A 15,626-nucleotide genomic window follows, 5' to 3' on the forward strand; every position below is an offset into this window, starting at 1 on the left:
TCTCAAGTGGGTGGGGGACAGGCTGCTGAACCCAGTCAGCATTCTTGCTGGGTGACCTGACAATGTGTTTACTTCCTGAGGGGAGCAAGAGAAACCCCTGTCCCTTGCTAGCTGGTCTTTGTATATTCTCTCCCCTTGTTCAGAAGGCTAGAAGATGGATATTCTAGGTGAGAACATAACTGATAAGGAATAGTAGACTTTATCTTTTGCAATGTTTTTTTTTTAATTAAGTTGTAAATAAGGTGGGCCTATGGGTGGTCTCACCGGGGGAGGGACAAGCCCTGCCCTGGAGAGTTGGATAGAGAGCAAGGGAATCCCAGGTTGCTCTCGGTCCAGGGCTCTTCCCTCTAATCCTTCTCCACCAAAGGAAGCCCACACCAGCTGTAGCCCCAACACCCCCTCCACGAAGTCCTTTCCCCTGTTTCTCCACCAGGTCTGACCCCTGTCTCTTAAATTTAGTGGCTGAGCCTGATGAGGACCGAATAAAGAGCAGTGTAACATAATAGAGTGGGTAAAGAAGTCATCTGGTTTCATTCTTTACCCTGTTTAACCTCAGATGAGATTCCTCATTTATGAAATGTGGACAACTATTCACCTAAGTCTTCTGAGGATTAAAGAAAATACATGTAATGAATGTATCACACGTAGTAAACTCATATGCATAGGTCCTCATTCTCTGTGCCATTTTATTGAAGTTTGATGTGCATGTAGAAAGGTGCACAAATCAAATGCTCAGCTCAGTGAATACAGAGTGGACACATTTCTTTAACATGAGTCCAGCTGAAGAAATGAATGATCAGTACTCTAGAAGCCCCCATGTCCATCTAAAGAAATGATTGATACTCCAGAACCCTCCCATTGGCCTTCCAGTCGCTGTCTCCCCACCGGTAACCATTCACGTTCCCACAGATAAACAAAGGACAACTTACAAAGTAGGAAAATTTCAACAAAATTTTAAGTAAAAACATTGGAGTAAAGGAAAAAATAAGTTGAACACACTAATTGTTAGCACACTAATGGCATTATAGGAGGTCTTACATAGTTAAGATAAATTAAAAACCTGACCCCCTAGAGTCAGTGTAAAGAGGGAGACAGGTCCAGACTCAAGGTAAACCTGAGCCAGCTGCTCTGAGATCTGAGGAATCTTTCCCTCCATTCTTATAGCGAGCACTTGCAACAGTTTCACCTCATAATAAATACAAGTATCAAAGAATTGTTCCTGGTGATTTTTCTTAATGTAGATACAGTATTACCCCAAAGAACTAGCCAAGTACTTGTGCTGGCAGAGAGGTTTGAAAGGAGATGCACCAGATGGGTTGTAGAGTCCCCAAAAGACCGATGGACTGTTGGTGATTCTGGCAGTCCTCCGTCAGTAATGTTCTTGGTCAAGGTTATCCTCCCCGAGAGGTGCAGCTAGTGGGGGTTGCTGACCCAGGGCAGACCATGTGCCCAAGAGACTAGTGGGAGTGACCACAGAAAGCAGAGCAGGCAGACGACTCTGGCCATACACAAGGGCCTCTCTCCTTTTGCCAGTAATTGGCTGAGGGGACACCTGTGAAGCAGGCCGGTAGTTTTCTCCAGACACAACTTGGAGTTGTTTCTCCCAACAGGAGCAATGATGGCCCCAAATTCTGACCCAGTAAAAAAGCCAGGCTTCAGGTGTTTTCAGTTAGGATATCTCACACTGGTTTAATGGCATGCCCATGTCCAACAAGAGCAAAGTGACACCACTACCACCCCACCCCCCACGTATACTGGCTGGAAGATACACTTCTTGTTAACTGAATGGGGTGACCTAGTTCACAAATGTTTTAGCTGTGACCCAATAAGTTGGTAAAAGAAACTCAAATTATCTTAGAAAGGTTAAGTATAAGGGCCAGGGATTTAGCTCAGTGGGACCATGCCTGCCTTGCAGGCACAAGGTCCTGAGTTCACAAAAAAGGTGAAGTATAATGAAAACATGTCCCCAGTTCCACTACCTCAGTGTGCTGTATCTGTTCTCCTGGGTACACTGCCATTGTGCCAGCCAAATTAAGACATCAGGGAGCAGGTTCTCCCACAGTTTGGGTCCCCAGGGACCAAGACTGTGAGGCCGTCATTAGTATCACAACTCTAATCAGAGTTTAGCATTTGTGAAATCATACAGACCATGAAGTCAACCATTACAGCTTTGTCTCCATACGGGTGAAACAGCCATCAGAAAGGTAGTGGGCCAGGGATTTAGCTCAGTGGTTCCACCACCTGCCTTACGAGCGCAAGGCCCTGAGTTCGATTCCCAGTACCAAAAAAAAAAAAAAAAAGGTAGTAAGTACTGCTTAATAATACCACAGCGACCAGTGTTAGTTCATAGTGAGAGTGTGTGTGTGTCTAAACATTCCTCCCTTAACAACCAAGTTACGTTCCTGTGTCTAGGTCATTAAATGAATTGGTTGCTAAATGAAAAATTATATATAGAATGGGGCTGGGGATTTAGCTCAGTGGTTCCAGCACCTGCCTCACCAGCACAGGGTCCCAAGTTTGATCCCTGGTACCAAAAAAAAAAAAATTGTATATAGAACATACTTTGCAGTACAGACCTAGAAGAAGCCACCATTTAAGGCCACACTGCCACCTTAATTAGAATGTGCTTCATTGGTGCAAACAGTCATTAACCGGGTAGGTCATTAAACAAGGAATACCTGTATAGTACGTATATGTATATTTTATGTAGTATATAATACTGTACATTTCCTCGGAGTTTTTGCTATATACTATTAAGTTAAATAAACATTATAAAATAGTGTAGTAAAATTATGTTACAGAATCTGGAATATGACCACCTGGGTTCAGGTCAGTCACCAACTTCTGTAAACCTCAGTTTTCACGTGTTCAAGATTGAGATCCTGGGGCTGGGGATCTAGCTTAGTGGCACTGCGCCTGCCTCATAAGCACAAGGTTGTGAGTTCAATCCCTGGTATCAAAAAAAACAGATTGAGATCCTAGCTATGCATGGTGGCACACATCTGTAATCCCAGAACTCTGGGAGGATGAGGCAGGAGGGTCGCAGGTTCAAGCCCAGCTGGGCAACTTTGTGACTCAGCATGGCCCTGTCTCACAGTGGAAAAGGCTGGGAATGTAGCTCCATGCTAAGGCCCTGGTTTCAATCTCCAGTCCCAAATAAAGATGGGAGGAAAGCATGGAGAGGGGATGGGGAGGGAAGGAAAGAGAGTACTTTATTAAATGCGGTCAAATACTAGTTGTTTCTATTATTTTGTAGTCCTTACAAAATAACTTCTTCCAGGATTATGTCCAAGTGATAGAAGCAGCCCTCACAAGCCAACCCCTCTTCAAGAAGGCTCACTTAATTCCAGTCCTTGGAAGGCGTAGGATTGGGATAACCACCAGAGTGGTGCTAGATGCTAACATCTTGTCTTTGCACTGCTGTCTTAATTATACTCATACAGTGTCCATTTTTATTGTCATTGTGGAGGAAGGAAAATACTTGTTTCAAATGCATTTTCTAGGTCAACTTCAGCTTAGATCAATCTTTGATTACTGTAGGTATAAGAAAGTGAGGGTGCTTTTACCCAACATGTAGTCTACTTTGTCTCCTAAAGGCAGCTTGCTTTCAACTACATATGAACACTTGTAGGTACGCTCTCTCTAAAAATGTCTGCAAGGCCCTCAGGCAGATTGAGAAGCTTAAATATATGCTGGACACCCATCAAGAATCCTACGTTTTTATTTTTCCTGTGGATAAATAGAATATCCCTTTGTACCCCCTTGTCCCTAAATGGCTCTATGGGCTCTATTTTATTGCTGCTTGGGATAAAGGCAAAGCAAGATAAGGGGCCACAGCATGAATACTTGTCTGCCTCAGAAATTATTATAATTCCGTAGTATTTGGTTTTCTATTTCATAGTTGTCATCTAAGGAAGGGAAAATGGTAAAATAAATAAACCGAGAGGGTGTTTTGCAGGACTGTTTTCTGTTGGGGAGCACTTATTTTATATTAATCCATTACTGAAACCAAATGTTTTATTAAAAATAAAATTAGATGCTCTCTTTTCCTTTCTGCCCTTTTCGGTTATGTGGCACTTCATTAAATACTTTGTTGAGTATCAACTCTGGGGTCGCTATGGCTGGATAGGGACTGGGGAGGGAAGAGTGTGAGCAGAAGCAGGAAGACAGCTCCAGCCATAGCTTCGCCAAGCCAGAATAAGTTAGGCAGGAAGTGAAACGGTCATTCAGGACACCTGGAGAAGAAAAGCTGTGGAAAACCTGAGTGTGACAATTGTCACCGTCGTTTGGAAAGACACTGCCACGTTTTCACATAGAGCTGTCATGTGCTGTGTCTGGAGTGTGGCCATGGAGATGAAAATGTGACTCATGGTTCCTTTAGGGTCTCTGAGCATGTCTAGATCTGTAAGAGAAATACCAGACTGGCAAATCAGACAATTCCTGAGTGATACACAACTGCTAACAAAATGAGAAATTATAGTTAGGAAATTGAGACTCCCTTTTTTCCTGTCAAACTAAGAAAGTTTCAAAAATTACGATAATACTGGTGAAGGAATAGACTGATCATGGAGGTACAAAAACTGCTTTTCTAAACTAGCACTAACCATTAGACCAGTGATGGCAAACCTTTTAGATACCAAGTGCCCAAACTGCAACCCAGTACCCACTTACTTATCGCAGTATCAACACTGTAATTAAACCTGAATGCTGAGGTTTTAGTTTAGAAAAAACTCATACATTAACATCTTTCAGTGATAGAAACAGCTTTTTATTGAAAGGTGAAAGTTTGCATTTGCCGTGCTTGTGTGCTGTTATCCAGCGCTCGGTTGCTGGGGCGACTTGGCTCCCCTGCGGACAGAGGGCTCTGCATGCACCTGTACCATAGGTTCGCTGTCCCTGCATTAGAACCTTTTGTCATGATGAAAATGTTCTCTGTGCTGTCCAGTCCACATGTGCTATTGAGGACTGAGGCTTGTAGCCAGGGCAGCAGAGAAACTGATTTTTTAAAATTTTAAACCTATGTGTAAATACCCTTGTGGTTGGTTACCAAGTTGGACATCAGAGGTCTGGAGCACAGAGAGCCGTTGTGCATCACACTTTTTAAACCCATATACACACTTTGATCCAGGACAGTTTGGAATCCAGTTTAAGGAAATATTTGTAGGTGTTTATACAAAGATATTCATCACTGTATTACTTAGAGCAGCGAGAAGGTGGTGCTGTGGTTTGGCTAAGTGTCCCCAAAAGGCCTGCGTATTAAATCCTAGCTCTGCAGCCCCAGACACTGTCATGTGGAACCTTTAAGGGCTGGAGCCTGGATCCCTGGTACCAAAAAAAAAAAAGAGTTGGAACTTGGAGCCTGGTGGGAGGAACCCACTGACCAACATCTTTCTTGCCCTCCCAGCATCCCCTGCCCTCTGGTAAGCACCATTCTACTTCCTGCTTCTATGAGTTCAATTTTTTTAGATTTACTAATTTTTGGTCTGGATCAAATTTGTTTTGCTTTCGTTTTCAACAGGATCTCACTATATTTCCCAAGCTGTTCTCAAACTTCTGGGCTCAAGTGATCCTCCTGTTTCAGCCTCCCAAATTAGGCCTCCAGGCATGTGCCACAACACTGCTGAGTTTAACTTTTTTAGATCCTCGTGTTATGTGATGTTTGTCCTCTGCCTGGCTTATTTCACTCAACATAACATCCTACAGGTTTGTTTGTGTTGTCACAATTGATAGTATTTCTTTCTCTGAGTACTAAGATTTTATCGTGTCTGTGAGGTTATCTTTTATTTCAAAAATACTTTTGCTGTCACTTAAACATTTTTAATTTTAATTGTATATAGTAACTACATCTAGAGTAGAATGTGACATTTCAATACGTATATAAAATGTACAGTGATCAAATCAGGGTAATTGGAATATCACTCACCTTATATAGATATCATTTCTTTGTGTTGGCAACATTCAAAATATTCTCTAGCAATTTAGAAATAATTTTTGTCAGACATAGTTATCCTACTGTACTATAAAATATTAGAAGTTAATCCTCCCAGTGGATGTAGTGATGCACACCTGTAATCTCACTACTTGAGAGGCTAAGGAAGGAGGCTTGCAAGTTCAAGGCTAGCCTGTAAAATTTATGAGACCCTGTCTCAAAATAAAATAAAAAGAACTAGGGTATAGCTCAGCAGAAGGCTTGCCTAGTATGCATGATGCCCTGGATTCAATCAATACCCAATACCATTAAAAGAGAAATTACTCCTCCTACTTACTTGCTCCCCTGTGCCCATCCCTCCCTCTCCCATACATTTCCCAAAGCTCTATAAACGCTGTTCTGTTCCCAACTTTTTCTTTCTTTTTTTAAATTTTTATGAGTACACATTTGCAGTACATGATAATTAATTACATTCATTGTGGGGAAATCATGTATGTATGGTTAATACCTCAATTCTTTTTTCTCCCTTTCTCTCCACACTTTTTTCTTTTTGCCAGCATCAGATTGATTGATTGATTGACTGACTGACTGATTTTATAAGTCTTTAGCAAGTTAATTATCTTAAACACAGATAACTAACAGGACAAAAAACAAAATGATTACACTAAATCAAGGTACACTTTTAGATACATTGGCCATGCTGGATTACAATAACTTTTTTCTCTCTTTTATTTCTTATTGTCTGACTTTTATTTTGCACTTTATTCATATATTATGTTTCTCATATAAGAGAAACCATGCAGTATTTAAGCTGTGTGTCTGATTTACTTCACTTAACATGATCTCAAGGTACACCCATTTTTCTACACGTGATTCAAGTTTATCCTTTTTTTGGCAGAGTAATACTCCATTGTGTATAAATGTCATGTTTTCTTTATTATCTGTTGATGGGCATGTAGGACATTTCCAAGATTTAGCTATTACGAGTTGTGTGCTGCTATAAACAAGAGTATGTATGTATCACTGTAATATGATGCCTTTAACTCTCTTGGAAAGATACACAGAAGGGGAATAACTGGGTCTAATTTGATTTCTATTTTTAGTTTTTGGGGGAATCTCCATGCTGATTTCCATAGCGGCTGTACTAGTTTACATTTCTACCAACAATGTAGAAGGGTTCTTTTTTACCTGCAGCCTCATCAGCATTTGTTATTTGATTGTTTAATACTTTATTCTGGAGTAAGGTACAACTCCATATTGTTTCAATATGAAATTCCCTAATGGCCAGAGATGTTGAATATTTTTCCTGTATGCATTGGCTATTGAGATGTGTCATTCAGCTCCCCATTGTTTACTGGGTCTTTTATTTGAGGGGATCTATTTTTTTGAGTTCTTTGTATATTCTAGATATTAGCCCTCTCTTTGAGGAGTAGCTGACATTTTTTTTCCCATTCTGTAAGACCTCTTCACTCTAGGTTATTTTCCTTGTTGTGCAAGAAATTTAAATTGATACGATCTCATTTGTTAATTCCTAGTACTATTCCTTGTGCAACCAGGGTTCTATTCTAGAAGTCCTCTCCTGCACCTGTGTCTTTGAGAGTTGTACCTCTGTTATCTTCCAGCAGATTACATGCTTCTAACATTTAGAGCTTTTATCCATTTTGATTTTAGTTTGGTACACAGTGAGAGAGGTGGGTCTAGATTGAATCTGCATGTGGACACCCACTTTTCCCAGCACCATTTGTCAGAGACTATTTCCCCGGCATGTATTTTGCTTCTTGGTTAAATATCAGATAACCAAATGTCCCTGGAGTTGTGTCTGCATCCTCTTTCTGTTCCCTTGATCTGCATGTCTCTTTTTTTTTTGGTACCAGGGATCGAACTCGGAACCTTGCGCTTTCAAGGCAGGTGCCAGAGCCACTGAGCTAAATCCCTGGCAATCTGCATGTCTTTTTCTATGCCAGTATCGTGCTGTTTTTATCACTAGTTTTGTGGTATAACTTAAATTGCAGGATTGTGACGTCTCCTGCTGCCCAGAATTGCTTTTGCTATTCTGGGTCCCTTCTTGCACCATATAAATTTTTGGTACTGTTTTCTCTAGTTCTGTGAGGACTGCTGTTGGTGTTTTGATTGGGATTGCATTAAATCTGTGTATCTGTTTTGGAAGTGCAGCCATTTGGACACTATTGGTTCTGCCTATCCAGGAACAGGGGTTATCTTTCCATCGTTCTGATGTCCTCTTCCGTCTCCTTTTTCAGAGCACTGTAGTTTCCTTGCAGAGGTCTTTCACTTCCTTGGTTAGGTTAATTACTAACTGTTTAACTGCTCCCTCTACCTGGTGTATTCAGTTAGGCTTGGGATCATTGGCTTTGTTGTCTCATTCTAGGATATCCTTGAGAATTTTTTGTAGTGTTGATTTGGTGGTCATGAATTTCCTTTTTTTTTTTTTTTATGAATTTCTTAAAATAGTCTTTGTTGTGGAAATACATATTTTTTCTCCCTCAAATTTGAAAGATAATTTTTTTTTGGTACTGAGGATCAGACCCGGGACCTTGTACTTGCGAGACATTGAAAGATAATTTTTCAGGACATATCAGTATGGATTGGAATATGTTTTCCTTTTAGGGCTTGAAACACTTTACTCCAAGCTCTCCTGGCCTTTAAACTTGTGTGAAAAGTCTACTGTAATTCTAATTGGTTTACCTTTATAATTGATTCATTGCTTTTCTCTGACAGGTTTTAAGATTCTGTCCCTGTGTGGCACTTTCGGGATTTTGGTTATGACATGTGGAAAAATTCTTTTCTAATGGTAGCTATTTGGGGTTCTATATGCCTCACTTAGCTGTTTAGTTCTTTCCCCATGGAAAATGTTTTGCTATGGTTTCTCTAAACAAGTTTTTATCCCATATGCTGTTCTGATTTTTTACTAATTCCAAATAATCTTAGGTTAATCTTCTCTGTGTCAACTAGCAGGTGTCGGATCCATTTTCCATGAACTTCTGTTGTTTTTTTGTTTTTGTTTTTGTTTTTTTGGTACCGGGGATCAAATTCGGGTCCTTGCGCTTTCGCAGCAGCCGGCAAAACCACTGAGCTACATCCCTGGCCCGTACTTCTGTTGTTTTTAAGGAGTCTCTGAGTCATTGGTTGCTGATATCAGCCCGTCTTCTAGTTCTAACACTGTATCCTCAAGTCGGTCCTTCTGCTGCCCGTACTTTCAATAGTCTTAAACTCATGGATTTCTGTTTGGTATCTTTTCACAGATTCAAATTCTTTACTATACTGTACATTCATGTTTTGTTTAGCTCATCAAGTTGTCTTTTAGAGTCTTCTGTGGACTCTCTTTATCAGTTCATTTATTAAGTCCAATAGCTGTTTAGTTATATCTTCTCTGAGCTCAATGAGCATGTTATTGCTCTGTTTTTTAATCTCTTCTTTCCTCATTTTGAATAATTCAGCTGTGTGGCTTTTGATTTCCTCTCCCTCAAAGCCCCAGTGATTAGCTTTGGAGACTTGGGAATTTTTGGAAGCATCTTGATGCCTTGTCATTACATGCTTCTGTTCTTGTGTTTTGTTTTTGGTTTGGTTTTTGTGTGTGTATGTGTGTGTTTTGAGGTTTTAGGCACTTACAGTGGAAAGACTTTGTTGCTAGTATAGAGATCTCTTTAGCTAGTATCTGCTTTTCAGGATCCACTCTTGGTGTGGCCAACAATAGGCCTTTGCCTCTGTCCCAAGGTCTGACTGCCTCTGTCCCAAGATCTGACCACCTCTGTTAATTTGGGAGGGGAGGATGCAGTGTAATTGGCCCAGCATTCGCTTCTTTAGGATTGGACCACAGTATTGTTAATGACACAGAGGCAATCCAGATATTGGCATACAGAAAAAAACCTATTAATAGCAACAACTATGCTCCCTCCCCTGGCAATAGCAACTAAATCAGCAACAATAATAGTGTCAAAGACAAACTGGACATTGACATAAGAAGCAGAAACATACCACCCTTAACCATAGAGAAGAGATCTGCAGTTACAGTACAAGCACTAAGACAAACCAAACATTGACACACAAGAAATATCTGATAGGTCTCCCACCACCTCAGCAGCTATTAAGTATAGTAGCTGCCCTCTTCCTATGGTGCCTTGCCCCCTCCCCTGTGTGACATCATGCCAAGATGGTTGCTCCCACCAAAGAACAAACCCTTCTTCCCAGCATGCCCCTGTTCCCACCTAGACAGTAACCTAATACTCGCTCACCTCCTACCACCTAGTGACATCACCGGCTCCTCCATTCCCTAGTCACTACCTCACTCAACCCCACCTCAGCCCCTACAAGCCCCACCCCAGTCTCTATAAAAGACTCTCCCTGCCCCAGCCATATTGCTTTTGTCTCTCCTTTGTTCAGAGACAGCCCGGCAGATCTATTCCCCTAATAAAGGCTTGTTGTGGCCTGGTCTGGTCTTGGTCTTCAGCCCTTTTACCTGACAATATCTACTAACTGCAGCAACTATACCTCCACTAGCAGTTGAAAAGAATTCAATAGTAATAGCATAGAGTTAATTATCTAAAGATTAAGAAACCTTAGAGGGCTGGGGATTTAGCTCAGTGGTTCTGCTGCCTGCCTCACAAGCGCAAGGACCCGAGTTCGATCCCCAGTACCAAAAAGAAAGGAAAGCTTATAGGCTGTACTAGTAAAAATAGGGGAAGTGGGGAATAGGAAAATGAAGGAAGAAAATTTTGACAAATTAAGCAATGGAAGATGAGAAGGAGGAGAGAAAAATGAAATAAAAGGTCCTACTGAGGAGTAATAGGAAATGAATAGAATTAGATAAAAATAACAGAAAAGAACAAATAAGAAAAAGAGAAAATTTAAAAATTGAATGAAAGGGCTGGGAATTTAGCTCAGTGGCACCACACCTGCCTTGAAAGCACAAAGTCCTGAGTTTGATCCCCGGCACCAAAAAAAAAATTGAAAGAAAACAAAACACCAACCCCAAAAAAACGAATAAAGAAGAAAGAAAACCAAACAAAGAAATGAATCCAAAAAAAATCCTCTCACTGGGGATTTAGCTCAGTGGCACCACGCCTGCCTTGAAAGCGCAAGGTCCTGGGTTCAATCCCTGGCACCAAAAAAAAAAAATCCTCTATATTTTTGAATGAGTGGTTTCTTCCATAGTTTTGGAATCTAGCAAGTCATATTTTCTCTGCCTAACTTTATGGCCTGTAGGTTTGTGAGGTGTTCTATGTCTGTTCACCCCAAGCTGTGGCAGTTGTCCAACCTGAGGCACATTCTTACACATGTTGGTAGATGAAGAAAGCTGTCAGACCTCTGATGTTATGTAGGCAGCAGGGCAAGGGTACAAGTAGACTGCTGTACTTAGTGCCAACACTTCAGACGCAGCCAGCTCTGGAACCCACAAATGCCGGCCCTGGCTTCTCACTATGGAGGGTGGGACACCATGGATTGGTCCACTGATGAATTGATGGTAAACTGTGATGTTGGCAGGTGAAGCCTGGTTGGAGGAGGTGGTCACTGGGGGTGTGGCCTAGAAGGGTCTATGCCCCGCTCTCTCCCTTTCATCTTTCTGCTGCCATGCCATGAGCAGATTCTCCTCTGCCATGCAGCCCTGCCTTGGAGCCAGCTGACTGGACTGAAACCTCTACAAGCTGTGAACCAAAATAAAACTTACTTCCTTTAAATTGTGGGTGTCGGATATTACCTCCAGCCAAGAAAGTAACTAAGACGGCACCCTACATCAAAGGCTGTTGCTTGCTTTGGGAAAGCACCCGAATCTCTAGTCCCTAATGTTCTGAGGGCCATCTCAGCATGCTGCTCCGTAAAATGAAACTGACTGAACTTGTGCTCCACCTACCGCGACTGCCTGTCCCTGGCCATTCTCTGCCTGCCAGATAAGCCATGCTGCTGACCCCACCGTAGGACATCTGCCCAGACTTCTGCCACACCTGAGGGCTCCACGGCTCATCCTTGCCCCTGGCTCAGGCCAGCCTGGGAGCCTCCTCCCTCCCGGGACACCCCAGCACACAGCCCTCACCCTCTGCTCTGCTGTCTGCAGCCCAGGCCCCTCAGCCTTGCTGGCTCCACATCCTGCAGCCGGGCCAGGAGGAAGCGGGTGCGGTGCTCCAGGCCTGAGCTAGCCATGCTCAGCTGCACAAAAGCCAGCACCAGCTGGAGGCTGGGGAAGTCGGGGGGTTGCCAGAAGTCACGCCAGTACTGCTCCATCCAGGTGCCCAGGATGATAGATATGGTGCTGGGGGCAGCCACAGGGCAGCAGAGTCAGGGCCTGACCAGCCCTGCAGTGTGACCCCCCACCCCGGCACCCCTCTGAGGACTGGGCTGCCGGTGCACCTCTCACGTCTATGCAGAAGTCAGCCCAGCCCAGCCCTGCCCCTTCAGCTGTCCAGGCAGTGGCAAGCCGACTCAGCAGGCACAGGCTGCAGAGAGACCACCAGTGGGTGGCAGAGAGTGTAAGACCGAGGGCCTTACCAAACGCTCCGAGGAGGTGACTATAGTGAAGCACACCCAGGAATCCCAGTGGTGCCTTCAGAATGTAAGACTGAGAGCCTTACCAAATGCTCCAAGGAGCTGACTAGTGAAGCACACCCAGGAATCCCAGCGGTGCCTTCAGAATGTAAGACCAAGAGCCTTACCAAATGCTCCAAGGAGCTGACTACAGCGAAGACCACCCGGGAAGGAACACACCAGCCAAGTTGGGAAACAGACCTTTATTAGTCTGGCCAGACGGCACTTCCAAAGCAAAATAGCTTAGAGAGGCAACTGGCTCAGAATCCGAGGCTGTTTTTATAGGGGGTTGAGGGGGAAGTTAACATATCAAAGAAAAGGGGACAGAGGTTAGTGGTTGACTGTCACATATTGATGGTTAGCAGACATCTGCAGCTTGTTCTAACAATTGTGGTGCCTGGAATATCAGTTCTGGATAAACAAAGAGTTGAGTAGTTTACTCTGGGACCCTAGGTCGGTTACAGATCCCTATCTAGCATCTCTAGACTAACAAACATCTCCATCCATTAACTCACATTTTAATCACAGTGGGGCTGGAGGATCTAGCATCCTTAGACTAACAAGCATCTCCATCTATTAACTCACATTTTAATCACAATGGGGCTGGAGAAAAAGGGGCAAAGATTATGCAGTCCCACCAGAGGGAGGACCAGCTGTGGGCCAGATCTCCCCTTCTTCAGGGAGCCCTGCACACTGCTCTCTGGCCCCAAGCTCCTGCCCACTGGACCCTGGAATCCGGGAAGTGTGGTGCTCCTGCCTCGCATCCAGAGGAGCCCGGTGACACCTCAGTCTGAGGCTTACACCGCTACACTCCCTCTTGGCCTCTGTGGGACCTGAACAAGCCCTGTCTTCCCACTCAGTCTTCTCCTAAGGGCACACAGCATGCCTTGGGCCCCAGCTGAGCACACAGCAGCAAGGCGTGAGGCCAGGTGTGAACAGGCTGCTCCCCACACAGGCTCAGTGTTCCCATGGGGAATGGGGCACACTGGGCTCTAAAGGCTGTGATTGTGCTAGATCTTCACAGGGCCTAGCTCAGAGCCCCAGCCTTCCGACTGTTCCCTGGGTAGTTAGTTCCTTTAGGTTTTAGATTTTTTTTTTTGGTACCAGGGATCGAACTTGGGTCCTTGCTCTTGCGAGGCAGGTGCTGGAACCAGTTAGTTCCTTTAGAAATGGCTCTCCAAATAGAAGTATTCCAGGTTCTTCTTTCCTCAAACAAAGAACTGGATGAGACAAGCTAAAAACAGTGCCAAAAGTTTAAAGAGTGAAGAGTGAAGGGACAAGGGAAAAACTGGCCCTATAGAGCAAACTTGGGCTGAACAAAGAGGAAAGGATAAAAGCAAAAATAAGTGTATTCTACATCTGGAAGACAGAGTGAGCTACCGTGAGGAGTTGCGATCGTGGCCTCCTCATGGTGTCTGTCCTTGCACGCAGTCCACAACAACCCCCCATGTCCCCACTCTGGAAACAAGAGACTCCCTCTTGACTCAGAGCCACTCACTTTTTCAGTTCTTCCAAGACCCACCATCCTCACTGGGGTAGGGGAGGCTGCAGCCATACCCAGGGGAGGTGATACAGGTGTCCCATCTGCTGTGATGGCTTGTGGCCTTGGCTGAAACCTGGGTGGGCCAGCAGGGACAGGATTTTCCTGAATTTTGCGCTGAATTACACCAAGTACCTAGAAATGAATCTGCACACAGTAGGTACTTCGTATGTTTGGACAGTAAATGTATTCAACCAGTTCCATCTAGAAAACTCAGTAGGTCCTGCCTGCTGAGTTGACTAACAGTGTTTCTGATCTGGCTACATCCAGGATAGAGATTCCCTTGCCCCAGGTGGAATCTGGAAACTTTTCTTGCTTGGGGAAACTGCTCTGCCCTAGGCTTCAGGTAAGAGAATCCAGAGGCTGAGAACTTCTTCATGGGAGGCAAAAGTCACACCAGAGAGGTCCACATTCACAGCCCCAGGCACCAGCTAGGGCGCACCAGGTGGACAAACAACATGGCCTCAGGAAACCCACGGCAGTGGCAGGCCTAGGGCAGGCACTACAGGGTTCCCTCCCCTTGGTCTTGCCAGCGGGGGTCCTCAAAGCGCCCATGTTTCCTCAGAGCAAACTGGCTCAGAAAGATGAAAGGTGTTCCCATGACCAAAGGAGCTACCTCTGGCCTTGGAATTGGAGCACAAACCTTGTGAAGGTGAATGAGGTTCAGCACCTGCTATGTGTTGCCAAATAATCTGTAGCTTTGCAAAAAGCCAAGCAGGAAGGAGGGCTCACCACTCAGTAGGGCAGGCATGAACGAGGTGGTTCACCGCCTTCTTTAAGTGTCTTGCAGCTGGCCGTAGGGTCCTTGCACTGAAGGTTCAAACCAGGAGGAATAATTCACTTTTACCTTGCGGTGGGACAAGGGAGAGGGGTCAGACGCAGAAATGGTAACAAACTGCAGAACGACTCCTTCCCAAAGAATTTTCCTCTACACACACACACTCTGCACTCACATCCGGGGAGGTGTCTGGGACCCCCCAAGTGGGCTCAGAGTTGTGGGAGGGCTGTGCTGAACTGCCCTACCTTGCACTGTGCCATCTTGGGCCCCTGGGGGAAGTGACCAGAGGCTCGGGTGAGGGCTGGTCCAGCGTCTCCACTCGTGGACACGGTGCCCACTGTGCGATCTCAGGTCTGAGCCTTGGCAGGTTGGGAGACCACAGGTGCATGTCCTGCTTTCTCCTTTGCCAGCTGACAGGTGGAATGTGGGAATTCTGTTACCCAGAAAGTGAGGTCACTTCCTGCAGTCCCATCTGAACCTCTTACCTAAGACCTCTGCAGGTCCCCTGTGCTGATGACTCCTCCATGCCGAGTGCATAGGACACGGTGACTGGACACACCCCACCCCATCCCTTGGCAGGCCTGTTGCTGCCAGTGCCCCAGATGTGCATAACACAGACATGGGACAGCACCCTCTTCTCCAATAGAAAACTGATTGAAAAATGACATTTGTATTAAAATAACTAAAAACATAAAGCATCTAGGAATTCACTTACAGGAATTATTCTAAAATCTAGAAAAAAAAATCCACTAAAGATATATAGTAAGGGCTGACAGGTGAAAAGATATATACCATGATCATAGTTGGCGTAACTTGACAATGAAAAGATGTCAGTTCTTTCCAAA

At 44.3% G+C, this 15,626-nt stretch overlaps 1 protein-coding gene across 22 annotated transcripts in view; it reads left to right on the forward strand.

The window, feature by feature from the left end:
• Positions 1-15,626, forward strand: part of Mettl6 (methyltransferase 6, tRNA N3-cytidine) — a 67,361-nt gene that overhangs the window by 24,186 nt on the left and 27,549 nt on the right. For 6 of the 22 annotated variants that reach the window (XR_015439193.1, XR_015439194.1, XR_015439185.1 and 3 more), the window contains 2 exons: positions 5,268-5,420; positions 5,519-5,703. The exons of 14 other annotated variants lie outside the window; for them this stretch is intronic. The gene's annotated coding sequence lies outside the window, so the exon portion shown is untranslated. Of the gene's footprint in view, positions 1-5,267; positions 5,421-5,518; positions 5,704-14,273; positions 14,350-15,626 lie in introns of all 22 variants that reach the window. 2 more of the 22 variants (XR_015439186.1, XR_015439190.1) reach the window with 2 other exon arrangements.

Source organism: Heterocephalus glaber, unplaced genomic scaffold (genome assembly GCF_053883595.1).
Source record: "Heterocephalus glaber isolate CG9 unplaced genomic scaffold, H.glaber_assembly_v1.0 deba00001472, whole genome shotgun sequence".
In the NCBI taxonomy this organism is placed as follows: domain Eukaryota; kingdom Metazoa; phylum Chordata; class Mammalia; order Rodentia; family Bathyergidae; genus Heterocephalus; species Heterocephalus glaber.